Source organism: Gymnoscopelus microlampas, assembly GCF_963454915.1.
Source record: "Gymnoscopelus microlampas genome assembly, contig: SCAFFOLD_157, whole genome shotgun sequence".
Taxonomy (NCBI): domain Eukaryota; kingdom Metazoa; phylum Chordata; class Actinopteri; order Myctophiformes; family Myctophidae; genus Gymnoscopelus; species Gymnoscopelus microlampas.
In genome coordinates, this window is record NW_028155683.1 from 23,181 (window position 1) to 30,618 (window position 7,438).

General features: G+C 40.7%; 1 long non-coding RNA gene across 1 annotated transcript; it reads left to right on the plus strand.

Annotated features, from left to right (window-relative positions):
* The first annotated feature begins 397 nt into the window (after positions 1–397).
* Positions 398–7,026, plus strand: LOC311041324. The gene is made up of 4 exons (XR_014600397.1): positions 398–505; positions 1,587–1,651; positions 4,690–4,754; positions 6,959–7,026. It is a non-coding gene; the product is annotated as an uncharacterized lncRNA (long non-coding RNA).
* The last annotated feature ends 412 nt before the right edge of the window (positions 7,027–7,438 follow it).

Consider the following 7,438-nt stretch of genomic DNA (forward strand, 5'->3'; position numbering starts at 1 on the left):
AGACCTGGTTGCTTATTTCTCTCGCACAATGTGGCAACACTGTGTTTCAGGCCGGATGACGTAACGACACACGCTTAACGTTGTTGCCATGTCCGCTTATTATAAGCGAATTGTGGCTACTTTTTCTCTCAAGTTGCTCGTCAATATTGGTGGTTGCGACCTTTTTCCATTGTTTCTTAAAGTGCAGTTTCTTATCGCAAGGAGTTGTGAGCTTGTTGATTGGCTTTTTTTCATATAGCCTAGTTTTTAAAGGGCGAAGGGCTCGCTTCATAGACCTGGTTGCTTGTTTCTTTCGCAAAACCTGGCAACCCTGTAGAGCACATGTTGAGACAAACCGCCCCCCTTCCCCCCTTCTTCACTGATCATTGTTTTGCCGGCTGGGGAGACATCGTGAGATTCGTGACGAGAGGAATTGTATCCGATTAAACTTCATTTACATTTATAGAATATCACTGATCTACATCTTTTCTTCGGAGGAGATTCATTTCGTCGTCTTTTGTGTGAGGTGAGTAATATCATTGTTAAATTAGATAGTATAATCCGTCCATTAGCTGATATGCTAACTTTCCAAGCTAACGTTGGTTGCATCGTCATGGATGAACTGCAAATGGTGTTTGCACTTTTCCCCATTTTTTACCGTACGTCTACTTAAACGTTCACATTTCAAACAAAGCCCGATGGCCACGGATGTTACAGTTATGTACGATCCACCAGAAGTACCCGTATTTTCCGTATTGTTCAATTAAAATACTTTTAATCCGATCGGTGGCCATTTTCTCATAGAGTTCTATTGTATCAGAGTGCAATACACTTCCCAACCGATAGGGTCACACAGTTGAAAGCATGGCGGAAATGGTGAGAGACTGGCCACCGATCGGATTAAAATGCTTTTTATTGAACAATACAGAACATACTGGTACTTCTGTGGGCCCCTACATAATTGTAACATCCGTGGCCATGACATAAGCACTTTATATTTGAAATATGAACGTTTATGTAGATGTACGGGCCGTAAATGGACAAAGTGCAAACATCAGGTTGAAGTTAAGCCATGACTGACATGTTTCATGGCTAGTTCTGTAGGCGAAACTACGTTTGTTTTCGGTGTCAGTTGAGACATCGTCTCACAACACAATCTACCATATATCTGTATCAATTCATTATATATAACACAAAATGTAGCTTTTAGTCGACTATGCATTTGTTTGTTATATATTATGTTAAAAAAAACATGTGATTATTAAAACTAGCCACTAACAAGAGTTCTCCTGTAGGACGTAAGTGTGTGTGTGTGTGTGTGTGTGTGTGTGAGAGAGAGAGAGAGAGAGAGGGCATGCGTGTGTTTTGCAATATTTTTACATTGAAACGTTTTTTATTGAAAAGTAGCAGATCTAAAGGCTCACTTGTGTGCTTACAATAAATGAGCTCAATGGAAAAAGCACATTTACACTACTGAATATAGCAAATGTAGAAGCTCATTTGTATATCTAGATCTGATGTGGTGTGAGCAACTGTCTATGTACATCAATAAATGTATCTTCAGGTTAACTTTGTCTAAAATAAATATTTTTCTAATTCATTTGCAGGTGTGGTGGAGTTCCTGTGTGTTGGTGACAGCAGACAGACTCTTCCAGACACTACTGCAAGACAGGTTTGTTTAACATACAAACCTCACAACATTTGTAATCATCTAATGTTGCCATTATGGAAATGGTCTTGGGGTCAAAATGGCAGATCTACAAGCTCATAGCGTAGCACTCGGTGCTGCGCTATGAGCTTGTAGATCTGGCATTTTTGAAAAATTTTGCAAATCTTTGAATATATATTCTATAAATAGTTTGAAAAACACGTTGCTATATCAGTGGTGCTTTTCCATGTCAAGGACCCCCAAAATTATTTGGCTGTGGACTTCATCTCAAAATGTTGTTCCTGTTCACACGATTTTGAAAAAACATGGCACATACAAGCTCATGGCGCTGCATATTATTTTTTACAAGTGACCTTGTAGATCTGATATTTCTGCTTTTCTCACTATATTTTATATGTTTGGCAAATATTTGTAGATGCCTTTGAATACTTTTTTTTTTAAAGCATGAGGCACTACACTGTCTCTCAGCATTCTATGTATACTGGCACTGTGGTGTAGTTAACTGCTATAGTTGCTGTGTTTTCACGTTGTGGATGCAATGTATTATTTACTATAGCACTTTACTGTAATGGCTGCATGAGATCACTGTACTGTATCTATAGCTGCATGCATGAGACCACTGCACTGCATCTAGAGAACACTGTACTGTATCTACACCACTGTACTGCATTTCTTGCTATATGAGACCACTGCATATCTATAGCTGCATGAGATCATGTACTGCATCTTGACCACTGTACTGCATCTATAGACTACTGCACTGTATCGACAGCTGTATGAGACCACTGTACTACATCTATAGACTACCTACTGTATCTATAGCATGCTGTACTGTATCTATAGACCACTCTAGTGCATCTGTAGACCTCTCTAGTGCACCTGTAGACCACTGTCGTGCATCTGTAGACCACTCTAGTGCATCTGTAGACCACTCTATTGCATCTGTAGACCACTGTCGTGCATCTGTAGACCTCTCTAGTGCACCTGTAGACCACTGTCGTGCATCTGTAGACCACTCTACTGCATCTCTAGACCACTCTATTGCATCTGTAGACCATTCTAGTGCCTCTCTAGCCCACTCTAGTACATCTGTAGACCACTCTGTTGCATCTGGAGACCACTGTTGTGATATGTAGACCACTCTAATGCATCTGTAGACCACTTTAGTGCAGCTGTAGCCCACTGTAGTGCATCTGTAGACCACTCTAATGCATCTGTAGCCCACTGTAGTGCATCTGTAGACCACTCTATAATGCATCTGTAGACCAGTCTAATGCATCTGTAGCCCACTCTAATGCACATGTAGACCACTCTAATGCATCTGTAGACCACTAATGCATCTGTAGACCACTCTAATGCATCTGTAGCCCACTCTAATGCATGTGCAGCCCACTCTAATGCACATGTAGACGATGTGGTGTGAGCAACTGTCTATGTAAATCAATGAATGTATCTTCAGGTTAACTTTGTCTGAAATAAATATTTTTCTAATTCATTTGCAGGTGTGGTGGAGTTCCTGTGTGTTGGTGACAGCAGACAGACCCTTCCAGACACTACTGCAAGACAGGTTTGTTTAACATACAAACCTCACAACATTTGTAATCATCTAATGTTGCCATTATGGAAATGGTCTTGGGGTCAAAATGGCAGATCTACAAGCTCATAGCGTAGCACTCGGTGCTGCGCTATGAGCTTGTAGATCTGGTATTTTTGAAAAATTGTGCAAATCTTTGAATATATATTCTATAAATAGTTTGAAAAACACGTTGCTATATCAGTGGTGCTTTTCCATGTCAAGGACCCCCAAAATTATTTGGCTGTGGACTTCATCTCAAAATGTTGTTCCTGTTCACACGATTTTGAAAAAACATGGCACATACAAGCTCATGGCGCTGCATATTATTTTTTACAAGTGACCTTGTAGATCTGCTATTTCTGCTTCTCTCACTATATTTTATATGTTTGGCAAATATTTGTAGATGCCTTTGAATACTTTTTTTTAAAGCATGAGGCACTACACTGTCTCTCAGCATTCTATGTATACTGGTACTGTGGTGTAGTTAACTGGTATAGTTGCTGTGTTTTCACGTTGTGGATGCAATGTATTATTTACTATAGCACTTTACTGTAATGGCTGCATGAGATTACTGTACTGTATCTATAGCTGCATGCATGAGACCACTGCACTGCATCTACAGAACACTTTACTGTATCTACACCACTGTACTGCATCTTGCTATATGAGACCACTGCATATCTATAGCTGCATGAGATCATGTACTGCATCTTGACCACTGTACTGCATCTATAGACCACTGCACTGTATCGACAGCAGTATGAGACCACTGTACTACATCTATAGACTACCTACTGTATCTATAGCATGCTGTACTGTATCTATAGACCACTCTAGTGCATCTGTAGACCTCTCTAGTGCACCTGTAGACCACTGTCGTGCATCTGTAGACCACTCTAGTGCATCTGTAGACCACTCTATTGCATCTGTAGACCCCTCTAGTGCACATGTAGACCACTGTCGTGCATCTGTAGACCACTCTACTGCATCTCTAGACCACTCTATTGCATCTGTAGACCACTCTAGTGCCTCTCTAGACCACTCTAGTACATCTGTAGACCACTCTGTTGCATCTGGAGACCACTGTTGTGATATGTAGACCACTCTAATGCATCTGTAGACCACTTTAGTGCAGCTGTAGCCCACTGTAGTGCATCTGTAGACCACTCTAATGCATCTGTAGCCCACTGTAGTGCATCTGTAGACCACTCTATAATGCATCTGTAGACCAGTCTAATGCATCTGTAGCCCACTCTAATGCACATGTAGACCACTCTAATGCATCTGTAGACCACTAATGCATCTGTAGACCACTCTAATGCATCTGTAGCCCACTCTAATGCGTGTGCAGCCCACTCTAATGCACATGTAGACGATGTGGTGTGAGCAACTGTCTATGTAAATCAATGAATGTATCTTCAGGTTAACTTTGTCTGAAATAAATATTTTTCTAATTCATTTGCAGGTGTGGTGGAGTTCCTGTGTGTTGGTGACAGCAGACAGACTCTTCCAGACACTACTGCAAGACAGGTTTGTTTAACATACAAACCTCACAACATTTGTAATCATCTAATGTTGCCATTATGGAAATGGTCTTGGGGTCAAAATGGCAGATCTACAAGCTCATAGCGTAGCACTCGGTGCTGCGCTATGAGCTTGTAGATCTGGTATTTTTGAAAAATTGTGCAAATCTTTGAATATATATTCTATAAATAGTTTGAAAAACACGTTGCTATATCAGTGGTGCTTTTCCATGTCAAGGACCCCCAAAATTATTTGGCTGTGGACTTCATCTCAAAATGTTGTTCCTGTTCACACGATTTTGAAAAAACATGGCACATACAAGCTCATGGCGCTGCATATTATTTTTTACAAGTGACCTTGTAGATCTGCTATTTCTGCTTTTCTCACTATATTTTATATGTTTGGGAAATATTTGTAGATGCCTTTGAATACTTTTTTTTTAAAGCATGAGGCACTACACTGTCTCTCAGCGTTCTATGTACAGTATGTGACTACCTTGCTTATATAACAGATTCAGCTTTTAATTTACTTTGCTTGTTATATTTATTCTGTTAAAACTTGTGATTAAGATGGACAACTAGCCTGTAACAGTATAATTTAGGACTGAGATGAGGTGCGTGTGTGTACACACACACACACACACACACACACACACACACACACACACACACACACACACACACACACACACACACACACACTTGGTGCCTCACTATGAGCTTGTAGAACTTCTATTTGGAATAGCCAAACAAATCTACAATTGACACAAAGATGCATCCCCGGTCTTAAGGTATTGAAAGCAGTTACTGTGTTCACTCAGAAGGAGTATAGTAGCAGTAGCACCCCTACTGACTGTAAGACTGTTTGCATACTGGTACTGTGGTGTAGTTAACTGGTATAGTTGCTGTGTTTTCACGTTGTGGATGCAATGTATTATTTACTATATTCGTTACCATTTCAAAGTATGCTTTAATAAGTACCTGACAAACAAACATGCTCACTTGTGTGTGCCTAATTGTCTTGAGGTCAATCCAGGGCCAGTGTTTAAGGAGGCATTGCCAATATCGATGGCTTGATTTACATATATTTTGATAAGTGCTAGGCATACCTGAATTTTGTATTAACCCTTTAAGACCGTGATCGCTGTCATTTTAGATTCATTTGGCTATTCAAAAATAGCAGATATACAAGCTCATAGTGCAGCACCAAGTGAGTTTGTAGATCTGCCATTTTTGCTTCTGGGGGTCCCTGGAACAACTTATTTTGACATATGGGTCTGCAGCAAAATACATATAATTTTTGGGGTCCTTTGCGAACATTCTAACTCCGATATGTGCTTCTGGGAGGCCCTGGAACAACATATTTTCAAATCGGGGTCTGCGGCCAGATGCGTATTATTTTGGGGGTCCTTGACATGGAAAAGTAGAGCACTAACACACGTTGCCAGCTTGTAGATCTGCTATTTTCACTCTTATTGTGTGCCACTCCAGTAAGATGAAGTAGGCAGTGGTTTTCAAATGTGTTGATTTGAAGCACTTGTATGTCAATGTACAGGCCGTAAATGGATAAAGCGTAAACACCAGGTTGAATTAATGTTTCAGAACTAGCTCTGATCATTGTTTTTCATAACATAACACAAAATGCGACCTTGCTTTTGTTATTGCGAACGCAGCGGAAGGAGGTGCGCCTCCTTCATTGCTGTACCACAATAACCTACCTGACCTGGTGGAGACCTGTGTTCCTCTTTTAGGGCCCAAGCACTGCACAGTAGTGCAAAGTGAGCTTACTATGAAACCGTGCTCGGGTTGTGTGTCTGTGTGTCTCTCTGTGTGCACTGTCTGTGTGCAGACGCACCCCCATGTGACTCACTATTTGAAAATGGCAGATCTACAAGCTCACAATGCAACGCGATGTGCGCTTGTAGATCTGCTGTTTTCCAATTCTCTCCTAAATTGGCAGACATCTGTAGCCATGAGATAACAAGGCATTATACATATATATTTGAAAATAACATATCTACAAGCTCACTGTGAATTTAATGTTTGGAAAATAGCAGATCTACAAGCTCACTGTAAGCTTGTTGCCTTATTTTAAATAGCCGATCTACAAGCTCACTTGTCAGCTTGTAGATAACGTGTGAGCTTGTAGATCTGCCTTTGACAGATATGTATTTGTGTCTAAAATACAATATTTGTGCTTAAAATTTTCAGCTGTGGCGTGGCTGTACACCAGACCTGATATCTTGGCCAACACAGCTGTGGACTGAGGGAACCATCCCAGACTGCACTACTGCAAGGTTTGTTTAACATAACATGACACATGTGATTGTCTTGGGATCAGTCCATTGTCCCTTTTTAAGGAGGCATTGCCAATATATATATACTCTGTAGCTTAACTCTTTGACTGCCATATCAATAGTGTAATAGTGTGCCACTGCTGCCAGCAAAAAACAGTGATTTTACTGTACCTTTTGAAAAATCACGGAATCATCTCTGTGACTGCAGTCCTCAAGGAGATCCGCGCATTACATGCACAGGGTTATCAAGATACCCAGAGGGGTCCCAAAATTATTTTGTTGGTCCCCAGATTATTAGTGCACACTTTATTGTCTCCACCAGGCCGGAAGCCACGGCTGAGACTATGTTTTGCACTCTGTCCGTCTGTGTGTGTGTCATTCTGTCTTTGGACAG